The sequence below is a fragment of the Catharus ustulatus genome, chromosome 14 (assembly GCF_009819885.2).
Source record: "Catharus ustulatus isolate bCatUst1 chromosome 14, bCatUst1.pri.v2, whole genome shotgun sequence".
NCBI lineage: Eukaryota > Metazoa > Chordata > Aves > Passeriformes > Turdidae > Catharus > Catharus ustulatus.
The window spans coordinates 17,458,227-17,469,991 of record NC_046234.1 but is presented as its reverse complement, the minus strand read 5'-3'; the positions used below and the strand labels follow the sequence as shown (position 1 = coordinate 17,469,991).

General features: G+C 42.0%; 1 long non-coding RNA gene across 1 annotated transcript; it reads right to left on the bottom strand.

The window, feature by feature from the left end:
- Positions 1–3,816: 3,816 nt before the first annotated feature.
- LOC117003133 lies at positions 3,817–8,100 on the bottom strand. The gene is made up of 2 exons (XR_004419463.2): positions 7,795–8,100; positions 3,817–4,465 (listed from the first exon to the last, which is right to left on the bottom strand). It is a non-coding gene; the product is annotated as an uncharacterized LOC117003133 (long non-coding RNA).
- Between the last annotated feature and the right edge of the window lie 3,665 nt (positions 8,101–11,765).

Below are 11,765 nucleotides of genomic sequence, written 5' to 3'. Positions count from 1 at the left end.
TCTTTATGCCTAAAAAACAAAGTCCTTTGAAACAAAAGTTACTGATCCTAATTTATACAATATGCTGACTAGAATAAGCTATTTCTGGGCTATTACAGATGTACAGTCACTGAGGAATTGCCTGGATAAATGTAGGTTTATATCTTTTATCTGTTAAATCAAAGATCAAAATGCAAGATTTAAAGCTCAAGGACATTCTGTGGATTCGTGACATTTCCTAAAGGAATAGTAGATAATAAACCTGTGACTGGATTAGTACAATGAGACCCATTGTAAATGCAGAATTTTCATGTGTGACACAGATAAAACCTTGCCCTCAGTGTTTTTAATGATACTTAAAAGAAACACCTTTGTTCAGTCTCCTTGTTTGACAGCTCAGAAGGAATAAAGCCCATTCCCAGCCATAATTCTTTGTAAAGGGTGTTCAGAGCTTGTCATGATGCTGTTTAAAAAATATCACAAATATCTGCATGCACATATAAAGATATGTACTGGGGTATATAAAATTTCCTTCTGTTTCAAGGTGTTTTATGTAGTAACACTTATTTATTGCTTGCCATAAAAACTATCTGTAAACACTTGTTGCAGTTACTAACTTGAAAGTTTGTGAGAATCTACCTTTTTTCTCCTTAGAAAAGCTATTTTTGGCAGGATAAGCCTATAAAACACATGGAAGAATATCTGTTAAATAGGTAAAAACCCATTAAAAATACAGGTGGATATTGCAGTGACTTAATGACTTGGAGGGAAAAAAATATATTTGCATATTCTGCAAGTGAATTAGGAGTAAACTTTGAAAATGTCACAAAGCAGACTGTTATCAATATATATCAACATCCTCGAGCTACTGGCTGGCAATAAATGTCAGGAGAAATTTTTATGGCTTTTTACAGCTTATCTGCAATTTGTAATAAGCTTTGTGCATGGCCCATTATTCTGTCAGCAGCAGGATGGGTTTGGGGTGTCAGGAATTCCAGGAGCAGGGGCTGGACCCCCCCATGGCCTCAGGACCTGCCCTGCACAAAAAGGAACTTGCTGCTCTCATTACTTATTCTTTACCTTTTTAAATTAATAATTTAACTTTCTGATCACCTCATTATCACCCCACATGCAGGAATCATTCCAGCATTGCAGTTTATGACTTTGTAGGGAGGGGACTGGAGGAGGAACCAGAGCTTTGGGTTCCGTGGCAAGAGCTCTGATTTGCAAGCAGAGCCTGCAGTACTGTGAATTTTATTTCATTAAAAATCTTTTCATCTTTCTCTCTTTTTTTTTTAATTTAAAACAGAAGAAAAAAATTTAATTCTTTCTCAGAATGATTCATATCCTGTGGATTTTTCCTATTAGGCAATGAAGCTGTGATATTAAGATTGAGTATATAAATAATTCTCATAATTCACACAGAAGAAAGAGAAATAATTACCTCTGAACATTTCATTATGAATGGAATTCTGTCAAAAACTTTAAGAAAGGAGCATTAATACAAATTAAGGTCTTAGGGACTCATATTTTAAATACTTAATTCTGGATTTTAACTTTTACCAGACCAATAAGAATTTTTTTTTAATCAGCAAAATGAATTGCTGAGCTAGAAAAACATTAACTATAGAATGTAAAATTCCTATGATGAACAAATATTTTATATTTTATGATGTCTGTCATTGCAGAATGGCTGAACTTGTATGAGTTACCAGCTTTGTAGAGCTGACCATAAACTCAAGTGTCATAAAGAAGTGCTTAGGAGCAGAATACACCAAATTTCAAGTGACTCTGGGGCTGTTATAATCCAGTCAGGGAGTGCTGGAAGATGAAATTAGGCTGCTTTTATTTCTGAAAATCTGGAAATCCATTGACATGTGCTGGGAAAATGGGAATGGCCATTTTTGGAGGTGCTGGTTGTTTATCTTGAACAGGAATCAAGAGGAGTGTGAGGTTCTCTGCACAGTTCTCACTGACAAGGGCAGGCTGTGGGATATTAATGCAGCTGAGGAAATTTGTGCATGCAATCAGGCAGCTGAGAATTATCGCAGGAAAGTCAAGATGAACCCTAATTTTCAAAATTGCCTGTTCCAATCCTCAGCTTTGGGGTTCCTGAGCTGCTGTGGTAATTGCTGCTGGGGGAGCCTGAGCTGCTTCCCTGCTCTTCAAAAGCATCTCTGCACCCCTGCAGAAGCTCTGCTCACACACAGACTCCTAAGATAAAGAGAGATGAAGAGAAATATTTCTGCTGTTTACAATGTGATTTTTATCTCAAGGCATATCAAAAAATTCCATCTTATCCTACCAATAAATTTGTTCAGCACAGCTAAACCTCCTGAAACATCTGTGAGATTCCTGCAGAAAGTTCTCAAATATTTTGCTTCAATTCCTAATAATTTGAACAAGTCAGCATCTCACCATTCTCTTACAAAAACCACATCCTTATATTTATAAATTTGTATTGACTGAGATGCAGAGTTATTTACTTGTTTTGGTTTTTTTCTAAATTGGAATTAAATAATCCCTAAATATCCTTGATTTCTTTATCAGTCAATCACAATTTAGGAGCACAATCTTAAAAAGAGCTTGTGGCATTTTCAGAGCCATGGGGAAAACCAGCCCTGAATACCCCTGAGCATCTTGCTCCTCTCTTTATCTGCTGAGGACAAATTTCCTGCTGGTGTTTCCAGCCCTTGTAAAGGACTGGCAGGACTTTGCTGCTGCATTGTTTGCCTGCCTGCTCGCTGTTGGAGGCCAAGCAAGGCTGCTGTGGGGTTAATCTTGCCAGATATATTTTATATTATATTTAAGCTGTTTATAGCTGTGTACAAAAGCATAGCTTACTTATCATCCCCTTTATTTTTTATTTTTTTTCTTCATTAAACAGGAACTGATTTAGAATAAAATAACATCTTTAAATATCTCATGAAGACATCCTTTATTTATTAATTTGTTTTTACAGTTTGGAGTGTGACAGGGGGAAATCTCCAAAGTCTTTATCATTAGATCTTACACAGAAAAAGTCTGATCTGTGCCAGGCTCTTTCAGCCCATGGCTGGGCATTTCTGGACACAATTGAATTCCACAGGAGATCTCTACAAGTTCAAAGAACTTTAAATATATTCAGAATAACTTTGTATTTTTAGTGCCTTCTGGTTTTCACTTTTAGGGATGCAGCTTTTCCTGCTTAATCAAATAATGTCACATTACACAGTGCTGTGAGAAACAAAGGAGAAATGGCTTTTAATTCCTTTTGGTTTTGCTGTGAGTGTTCCTGTTGAGGTATTCTCAGCCTCAACATCTACTTTTGTCCCTCAACTGGCATATTCCAGCTGAAATATTGGGAATGGTGGAAATATTCACCACTGGCATTGAAATGTTGGCCTTTTCTGTGTTGTTGGATAGTTGCTACAAACATTTGTGGCTGTGAAGAGCTCCTGGGTTTGGTGTAGCTTGTCATGAGTGGCAAAGCAAAGATACACAACATAAAGATAAAACAAATTAAAATAAAAGTTAAAATAAAACCAAAGGGTGACTTCTCTCAGTCTGGCAGAGAAAAGGCCAAGAGTGGCAACCTGCAACTACCTGGAGTGGATTTGAAATGAACTTAAGCTCTACTTATTAATAAGGTTATTGATTAGTGTTTAGGGCTGTGAATTTTTAATTCCTCTCGAGTGCTTCAAAATGCAGCTTTGGATAAAAAGAGTTTGTTTTCTTTCTTTACATTCACATCTGTTGCCTCGCAGGTGGAGGCGTAGCGACCCAGTTCTAAGGACGGGACACGTCGACAACCCTTACATGTCTGACGGGCCAAATCACACACGGACACCCATAGGGTGGATGGTGAAGTGCATTTATTAGCCGATGAACACCGGCTTATATAACTGAGGATTCCATACGTAACTTCCTTCTGCCATATAATTGGCTGACGTTATGGAGAGGGTGGGCCCTAACTCCTCGTACATCACGATATCTTCCGAACGGTCTTTCTAGCTAACCACATTTCCCCCCTCTCCATGAACCGTCAAGCCTTCATGGCTGTGTTAAACTCTGTTAGTAGCAACTTACGAAACGTGTTAGTAATACTGTACCGAACATTTTAAACGTTAGAACACGGCTACAACTTGGTTATATAACTCGCCACGTGAACAGGTTAAACAAACGGGTGAAATGTTTTAAGTTAACTGTCTTTGCTCTAAAATCGTAACATCAATTTTATTTAAACGGGATTTAACGAACTGGGCTAGTTTACTTATGAAACGGGGATTGAACATTAACACGGGAACAACAACTTCAACAGGTCCCACCAGGGTGAACACATGGGTGATAAACTAGGGCTGTTGGGTAAACAGGGGAACTGAACTGATTTCACTGCCGGAGTGTTTGGCAATTGTTGGAACTTGTCTTTGAGTTCTTTGCTTGGCCGATGAAGCGGGTTTGGCAATGACGGAACACCGGAGCACGAAGATGGATCATGGCGGCAAACCTGTCAAAACAAACTCAGAGATCTCATTAGTTTCATCAGTATTATTAGGCAGCATAGGCCCTATGGATTTTCAAGGGTACCACTTGGTAACATCATCTTTTTTTTTACTGCCACGTACTCTTGCCCCGTGAGCACTAGTTTCCTACCTTGTTCCCACTCCCTTAGTCTGTTCTTAACTATAACTTGTGGGCCTTTCTCTAGTGCTCGGGTGGTTCAGCATTTTTGGGCAGGACTATTTATCTCATCCCCCTGGGGAACTGATTTAATGTTGGCAGTGCGGTCGCTGGTATGCGCACATGGTCGCTCGGGGAATGGAACTGGTAAAACCCTCTGTCCCTGCCAGTACCTCCCAGAAGTTCTCGGAGTTTGACCCGTTCTCTCAATGACGATCTGTCCGGTGCTGTTGTATGGGATGCTATACACCAGAGACGGCTTAGAGGCATGTATATATCTAGGAGAGCGTTGAGACAGCAGTCTGATCTTCACACATCTCCGAGAGAAGCGTACATGCTGTGCTGTGCAAGCTGCGATGGTGTGCATGGAGCAGGACTTGGATACACTGGGCCAGAAATGATGAAACAAGTGATTACCATGTGGAAGAGTACTTCCTGGAGCAAATCTTTGAGCCAAGAAACTACCGTTTCTGTGACATGACCTGGTATCTGTCCTGGAATCCCGGGTGTGAGGAGACGAGGAGAGCGGGAGAATTTTCCACGAGCTGGGAATCCATCAGGAGCTGACCAGGATGCCGGAATTCCCACCGAGATTTATAGGAGCTTCGTGGGAATGCTGAGGGTCGGCAAGAATGCTGAGAGCAGGAACTCAGACTCTGGCTCGGACTCAGACTCGGAGCAGCTCATTGTGATCGCGTACATGCAGCTGAGCCTGCGCACCTGGGCGCTGGCAGAGGAATTCTCGGATGTGTGGGCGTGCTCCCGCCTGGATTGCTGGACGGGGACCCGGTGCCCCTCCAGGAGGAGTGCCCGCAGTCCTGACGCGAGAAGAAGCTGATGGAAGGACTGCTGCATAGATGGGAGCTAGATGTTCTTCTTTTGTGACTGGCTGGTTTGATGCCCTGATGCCTTAGGGCAAATCTCCTGTCTTTCTCCCCGCCTTTTTTTTTTTTTTTTTTTTTTTTTAAACCACAACAGACGAAAACATGTATTTTGAATTACCTTAGTTTGGTGAAAACCACAATTCCCGGTATTTTACAATCCCATCTTAGTGTTTAATATTGCTCGAGAACCTTCCTTTCAAATAACAACCCAGGAGAATCTTTTCCGGACAAGATTCCCTGCGTTCCCTTCAAAGGAAAAGGTTCTAGCCCTTGCAAGATCGAATCAATCCGTCCAAATTACTTGTTTTCAATTTTAATTCAGAAATACCTGAACTTTATAATTTTCTCCCCTTGTCAGCCAATTCCAATCTGGCCACAATTGAAAGAGACTGAGAAGGTTTCGATGACAAACGTCCTTTGCTTAGCTAATATTCCAACCTGGCCAGGGCTGAGATATTAGACTAGGCAAAATGTTTTCTCCTATTACATTTTAAAACCCAACCTTTACTAAATTTTGAAAAGAGGTAAGGGATAAATATTTTAGAAAATCACACAATTTCAATTTAACAATAAAATGCTTTTCACCAAACTAATTCACTCAATTTTTGGTTCCTCAAATTTATGATGTTAAAGGAAGCAACATCCTTAAGTTCTCCGAATGGCTAGCAATATACGATGCCAGTGCAATGTACACAAACATCATTAGCAAATGTTGTGGTGCAAACTTCCTCATATGCTTAAAACTGCTAACATGTCCTTGCTGTACTGATGAGGCTGGAGAACGAGTTACCAAGGCGAGTATCGACCTGGCAAGGTCTGCAAAACACACACACGTTCCGACAAGTTCGGTTCTGAGACGGGCAAGACAGTTGGCGAACTTTCCCGAGGGGATGACTCGGGGAGAAACCCTCCTGTCTCCGTGGACACTGAGTGAAATGGAGCTGGAGCCACCCCTGGCCACGAAACATCGGCAGGATAGCCGGTGTTCTTTTCTTGACTGTTTTAAACGTCCCTCTGTGCTGCTGCCCTCTAAAACTGGACCCTTGGCTTTTGACACTAAACTTCGGATCTCCGGGACTTTCACTTCCTGGTTGCGGTGGGTCCCTTTTGTTTGCGCGCGGTGTGAACGAGCCGGTATGTTCGATGGGAACGGCTGGCGCATTATTTCTATCAGAATCGGATTCTGATTCTGCACTGGATATGCATCGCCCTGTGTGTCCTCGACTTCGCCGCTCGTGCCGCAATGTCTGTCCGGCCCACCCGAACTCGCTGTCCGAGTCAGAGGAAGTGGAATGGCAAGGCGTTTCCGGCCAGCGGCGGCTTTTGTCCGAACTCCGCCCTGTCTCTCCCCCTCCCCTTCTCCGCCCCTCTTTGGGGGAATTCTCCTCCTTCAAGGGGAGTGTTTTGGGGCGAGCTCCCCGGTTGGATCTTGGGGTCTCCTCCCTCTTGTCGGCCGCGCCCTCCCCCTGGTGTTCGCAATTGCGCGTGCCTGTGGCGGGAACGGACCTCTCGCCCCGCCCCTCTCCCTCTTCCCCAGCGCCATCTTGTGACGCATAAGGCGGTGGATTCTTAAAAATTTCTTCAGGGCTCAGCTCTTTAAAAATACCCTGAGGCACACAAACTTTCCCACTGTCTGGCGACCGATTATCTGCTCGTTTAGGAAATGAGACGGGGGACTGGGGCCGTGAGCTGTTGTTAGTTTTTGGCCCCGCGCGATCGCCAGACGCGGTCTGGGTGGCGGCGGCCACCCCCACTTTAGGTGTTATCTTTAAACAACTGCGAGCTGCTTTCCAAATTTCTTGCTCTGATAGAGCCTTCTCCAGAGCTCGCATAACCTTTCCCCAACTCTTTAAACATTTACTCGATCCCGTGATTATTACATCGTTAGCGAGTGCTTTGAGGCATTTCTCCCAACATTCCGGATGCAACACGTCCACAGGACGGTCTATCGCACCCACATCTACCAGTCTCGTGACTGCGCACTCCAAATCTTTTCTTTTAACATTTATCCCCCACTGATTGTGCAATTCTCCGATTACCTCGCCGAGCGCCTCCATCTCGACGGCTGTGGGAGCGTCCTCCCCGTCGAAGTCGGTCCAGCCGCTCCGACCGTCCCTCCAGAACCGGCGTGAATCCCGTCACCCGACCGCCCGCGCCCGTGTAACAGGGGGCTATTCGCCCACACTCGCACGTCAGGGGGCTATTCGCCTACGCCCGTGGGGCAGTAGACGACGTTCCCTCACCCGAACGTCGAGAGGCGACCTTCCCTCACCTGTACACCGGGGGGCGATCCCGGGTTTCGGCACCACTATGTTGCCTCGCAGGTGGAGGCGTAGCGACCCAGTTCTAAGGACGGGACACGTCGACAACCCTTACATGTCTGACGGGCCAAATCACACACGGACACCCATAGGGTGGATGGTGAAGTGCATTTATTAGCCGATGAACACCGGCTTATATAACTGAGGATTCCATACGTAACTTCCTTCTGCCATATAATTGGCTGACGTTATGGAGAGGGTGGGCCCTAACTCCTCGTACATCACGATATCTTCCGAACGGTCTTTCTAGCTAACCACACACATCTCTCTATTTTGCTCGAAAAAGCAAAGCTGGAAAAAGAAAAAAATCCCAGACTGAACAGGATGGCAGAGTGCCAGCATGGCACGCAGGGGAAAAACGAACTTAAGTCATTGGGAAGCTTTAGGACTAATTCCACCAAAGAACAGACTTTTGAAGATATTCCAGATAAAATGTTGGAACAGATCATGATATTTTCATTTTTTAATATGTGTAATAAAATAAAAATACAGACATCCATTTCCATGCTGCAAAGATTTACTCTAGCTCTAAATTAACAATAACTGAATCAGGCTGGGGAGCATTATTCCTTTTCCCTAAGAAACAAGAGCATCATTTGGAAGTTATTAAAATGAATGTCAGTGTTTGACAATGAAACCCCCTACATCTGTAGCCCTGCAGATTGGTCTGAAGTGAATATGGTGGGAAATCGATGATCTCAAACCTTGGATTTGATGTGGGTCACAGAAGGGTTTATTTTACATCCACCTCTTATTTAATTCTGCCCCAGTCCAGGAGGTGGCCTGGGATATCTGAAACCCAACCCAAAGGCAGCTGCAAATAAGAAATCTGCCTGGTACCTTGTGAAAATATCTCATTTATTGAGAGCAGCTGTCAGGTTTTGCAAAAGTGGGAGAAAAGTTGAACAAGCCAACTCCAAGCAAGGCTTGTTATTTCAAATAAGGGAGGTTTTATAGAGGTATTAATGTTATTTTGAAACCCAAATTTATTTTCAAACCACACAGAATCATATCATGCTAATTTGGGAGGGAAAATGTAGACAAATATACATATATAAATATATATATATATGCACAACCTTAAACCACAAATCTTTCATAGACCTTCAGCATTTAAGTGCCATGGGAACTGTAAGGGAAAAAAGCATTGGGGTTTTTGGGTTTTTTAAAAACTAGCTCACTTCTGCACTTTGTTCTGCATTAAAATAAGCTCTTAGGTGAATATTAACTTTCTTTCAGTTTGTTAGAAACTTTACCTGATTTCCTGATTGTCGGAATCTTTCCCTTTATAATGGCACCTCGATTTTTGGGCTGCTGTAACTTATATAAGTATCTGAATCCAAATTTGAAGAACAGACAAAAGCCAAATTCATAGAATGGTGACCATCATTTAATCTATTGAGCATTTAAATTAAAAAAAAAATTACATAACACCCTTGATCATAAATTTATCTCAGGGGTTATATTTATCTTATGAAAAGAAAATGTGTTGAAAAGCAAAACAGTAATTTCATGAAAAGATGGTAGTTGTATGCTGAGGTTATTTTATAAAGTTTAAATCTCATTATGCTTGGGATTTGAAGCCCCACAACTGGGTAAATTCAGAGCAGATATTTTTGCACTGTGTGTCTATACAGAGACATTCAGGAAAACAGAACAAGCTGCTGTAGCTCCTGTGGGTTCTGCTCTGCCCTGGGTTTCTGCTTCTCTCTTGCCTGGAAGCAGCTCATAGCAGCAGCAGCTGCCTTACCAGAAGAATTAAATTCTTCACCTCTGGGAGCTTTTCACGAGCAGCTCAGAGAAATCCCAGACCCATTTGCACTCCATTCAGAGACCCCTCAAACAGCACTTGCTGTCCAAGTGAATGAAATTTGGAACATGCTGAGGTTGGGAACACAAGCAGCAGATGTGAGTTGTGCTTCCAAAATTCAGCCTGCTCACAGAGCTGTTTCCTTGAAGGGTTAGTAATGTATCATGGTTAGTGAAAAGTCAGAAATACATATTTTGTTCTACAACATGCTGGACCTTGTTTAAAACATCACAGGGGCATGGAATAAACTTGAATTCTCAGCTGTAGCCAGAGGAAAAAGCTGCAGCTGGCATCTCATAACAGTGGTGTGAATCAGTAATAGAGGTTGTGCTCAGTCTTTGAGAGGATCATTCTGGAATCTTTTCTTACTGTTGGAATTCTTATAGAGAAGTCACTTGTGTGTGATGTATTTGTAATCCATGAGAAATAGTTTAATAAATTAAAGGCTTCATAAGTCTTCCTTAGTCTTTAATAATTAAAAGAATTTTTAATTTTCTTAGGAAGTAATGGGAATAGACAAAGCAGGCAATGGATGGAATAAATCAACATGATGAATTAATTAATGGTTCACAAGGGATCTTAAATTAGGTCACCTCTTAAAATATGTCAGCTGGTTATTTGCTTAAAGCTCATATTGGACATACCTAAGAGAACTTTTCAAGCCTCAAAATCTCTCCAGCAAAGGCCACCCAGAAACAGCTCAGGGGCATCATCTGGAAATAAGATTAATGAAAAGGCAAAGCTTGCTTAGATTTTCTTTGGAGAATTCACAATAAAGCTGAAGCTACCTTCAGTGTTTGACTCTTGATTTGTCTCACTTGGAGAAAAAAGTTCTCTCTAATCTTACCCCTCTACTTTCCAAGTGCACATCCATCACGGTTTTCTGCACTTCTGAGCTGTTTCAGATCAAAAATGCGACTGGAAGTGTTACAACTGGTATTTATGAAGCTTTTAGCTGTTGTCAGCAAGTGACTCCCTCTGGAGTTACTACATGAAACCAGTTCTTATTAGCACAATGTAGGCATGAAAGTATGAAAGGCTTCTTAATTATTCATTTAATAGGATTCTCTTCCAAAGGAAAACTTGGCTTAGCCTGTTTTTCTGTACTCTGGATCTATCCATAAATGAAGTCCAAGAGGATTGTATTGTTACCTTATAATTAGACCTCTCAGGGGTTTCTCTGATTTTCTGTTCATTTTCCAAATGTATTTTGAATGCCAGTTGTCTCAGACAAGTGGAATAATCAGCATTGTCCTGAGCACTGTCCTAGAAGTGCAGTGGAGAAGGACAAAATTCCCTTTTGGAGTTTGGTGATTTGGGTCAGGAGGTGCTTGGTGTTTCACCTGTAATTCCTCTCACTGAAATGGAAAGGGGGTTTTGTGTCCTTGTCCTGTTGTATTCCAGTCTCATCCCAGGTGTTCCAGGAAGTCATTTTTGCTATTATAAAATTCCAACCTAATTTTTAAAGGAAACTTCATATTTTCCTCTCAAGTATGGAACAACTTTGTGCTAGAGACATTTTCTTGAAAATCTTGTGCATTTTATTAGCATAGCTTTCCCAGGAATTGTTTCCTTTTCTGAAACTTGATATACATTTCTTGCTGCATATTTAAAAGTACACAGTATTTTTGGTCCCTCAACAGATGTTGGGTTTCTTCTGATCTCTTTCAGACATCTGGAAATAATGTCATTATGAAATGTAACTAATTCTCTATACCCAAAGCCTGGTCTGAAATCCTGCAGAGATACATCTGCTACATCTGCACTGTATTAGAAGTGATTCATTGAAGGTCTTCTAAAGTTGGGCTGAGTTCTCAGCCGGGGTGAATTGCCACAGCTTCCCTGGAAGTGAAGTTGTGAGTCTGCTCTGTGCTGTCAAATCTGTTCAGTACAGCGCTGTCGAGGCACTTGGGCAGCTCCAGTGCTGCAATATGTTACAAAGGAGTCCTCTGTGAAAGAAATTTCTGGCAATGCCTCCTTTGTTCCAGCCAGCAGAATCCAGAAAGATCTTCACCTAAAGCCACTGATTCCTTATTCTTTCCTTTTAGCACTTTTATAATACCCATTTTTTTAAATCAGCAGCTGTTTTAGTGCGTGTTGAGGGATCAGCCC